Source organism: Penaeus chinensis, chromosome 26, assembly GCF_019202785.1.
Source record: "Penaeus chinensis breed Huanghai No. 1 chromosome 26, ASM1920278v2, whole genome shotgun sequence".
NCBI classification, from domain to species: Eukaryota; Metazoa; Arthropoda; class Malacostraca; order Decapoda; family Penaeidae; genus Penaeus; species Penaeus chinensis.
Window position 1 is genome coordinate 14,105,081 of NC_061844.1, and position 2,500 is coordinate 14,107,580.

Genomic DNA, 2,500 nt, shown 5'->3' on the forward strand with positions numbered 1-2,500 from the left:
TGATCAGAAATGAATAAAGGAAGGGATAGGTAAAGGACTATATGACTAAATCAAGAGATGAATAAATCCAATCAGAATATTATCACAGATTTGTCATATCAGGCGTGACGCATAAAGCACGCTATATGTTACGTAAAAAACGTAGGGAATGAGGTAAACAATTTACAATGCCATCAGATATTTATGGAAACATATAAACAATGTCCTGAGCGTGGTAAACTCTCAAACATTTTATCTTGTGTTAACTGAGGCTCATACTTGTTTTCAGCCGGTCTGTTCCTCAATAATCTTTTTTTTTCTATGTCTCAAAATATATGTATGTGTTTACGTATAACTGCACGTGTTTCTGTATACGCTCGCTCACTTTCTCTCTCTCTCTCTCTCTCTCTCTCTCTCTCTCTCTCTCTCTCTCTCTCTCTCTCTCTCTCTCTCTCTCTCTCGCTCGCTCTCTCTCTCTCTCTCTCGCTCTCTCTCTTCCCTCCCCCCTCCCTCCCTCCCTCCCTCACACACACACACACACACACACATGATACAAACAGATACAGATGCTCTATCTTAACCATGGAACCACACTCTTTTAACTTTTAGATTATAAAATAACTAGTTAAAGGGGAAAAAAATACGTTTTTATGGTTCGTTTTCCTTAACAGTTTGAGGGGGGAAATCGGGTAGATTTAATAACAAGTGATGGTAAAGGGATAAAGGAGGTAAAAATACTTTACGAAAAAAAGAGGAAAAGAAGGAAGGGAGGAAGGAAAAGAAAATGGGTTTTCAGAGAATGAAAATATAATATAATAGAGAAGAGGAAAATACATTTGGAAAAAAAATATAATAGGTAAAAAGGAAAAAAACAAGGGAAATGGCATTAAGAAAAAAGAGAGAACGAAAAGGTAAATGAAGGAAAAGAAAATTTAAAAAATGGAGAAGGAAAGAAAAAGAAGGAAAAAGAAAGTAACAGAAAACGGAAATGAAAGAGAATGAAATAATACGGAAAATACTTTAAGAAAAGAAATACAAATACCGAAAGGAGACCGGAAAATGACATACTGTCCATATAGACAATAGATAAGTCTGACCTTATCTCTTTCAAAACTTCTCCTTCTCTCTCCATTGTTATATTTCTTCGATAAAAAGGATATTTGGGCCTTTCCTTTAAACACATATATTTAAAAAAAAAAAAAATAACAAAAGAGAACATCAGAAAACAAAGTGAAGGAATGCTGGGCAAGGAAGAGTTGAAAATAAATGACATTGGAATTCACTGATGGTCGTATTTCTCTAAAGGGATTGATTTAGCTTTGGTTACAAGGCTGTTTTGAGCTGAGCAGGTGTTGGCAGGTCTAGAGGTGAAGCATGCAAACTTGCAAACGTACACACACACACACACACACACACACACACACACACACACACACACACACACACACACGCACGCACACACGCATACATACACACACACATACGTACGCACACACGCACGCACACACAGATACGCAAGCACACACACACACACACACACATACACACACACATACACACACACACACACACACAAACGCATGCATACACACACACATACACACGCACACGCACACACGCACAAAAACCAAGGGATACACAAGCAAAGTCCGCACATGTAAGTACTTATAAGGACTTTCTACACAGGCACTAGTAATGTTACACACCATAATTCACAAGCGAGCAAGGACACTCACACTCATAAGAAAGACGGCGAACACGAAAAAAAACAACAACAAAAGAAAAGCAAAACACCAAAACCCACCACCAAACATTTAAACAAACAAAACCACCAACCAACAGGGAGCACAAGCAAGCTAATAAACCAGAGAACAGGAGAAACAAGCAAGCATAGAGAATAGAGAACAGCCGAGCACCTGCCGAGAACAGCCTCGAGCCACGACCGACGATCAGTCTCTCTCGGGACGTCGGACGAGTAACATCTTCTCTGCGGAACGTGTGGTTGTGTGACACGGTGAGTCTTCGCAAATGTTGTTTAGGTGTGTAATTGTTGCAGGGGTGTTGATGTATAATGTACTTTTTTTTTTTTTTTTTTTTTTTGGGGGGGGGGGGCGTACGTGTGTGTGTGTGTGCGTGTGTGTGTGTGTGTGTGTGTGTGTGTGTGTGTGTGTGTGGTTATGCATGTGTGTGTGTGTGTGTGTGTGTGGTTATGCATGTGTGTGTGTGGTTATGCATGTGTATATATATGTTCATGTGCGTGTCCTCCAACGCTGTGTCGGTGTATCTGCGCATTTTTTTTTTTTTTTTTTTTTTATGTCGAGATTTTGTAGGAAAATATATCTGAATTTAAGTTCTCGTACGAGGTGCAGAAACCGTTTCCTGTGTGTCAGCAGTCTTTGTCCGGAAACGGTTAGTAATTCTACGTGGTTGCGTGTGTAAAAGTTAATGCGTCAACACTCGTATGTATCCTTATGTGTGTATGGTTGTATGTTTGTCTATGCATGCATCTGTGTATGTATTA

The 2,500-nt window shown here is 39.4% G+C and overlaps 1 protein-coding gene across 1 annotated transcript in view; it reads left to right on the forward strand.

The window, feature by feature from the left end:
• Positions 1-1,909: 1,909 nt before the first annotated feature.
• Positions 1,910-2,500, forward strand: part of LOC125039101 (putative inactive carboxylesterase 4) — a 12,181-nt gene continuing 11,590 nt past the window's right edge. Inside the window, exon 1 of the mRNA XM_047632834.1 lies at positions 1,910-1,993. The gene's annotated coding sequence lies outside the window, so the exon portion shown is untranslated. The remainder of the gene's footprint in view (positions 1,994-2,500) is intronic.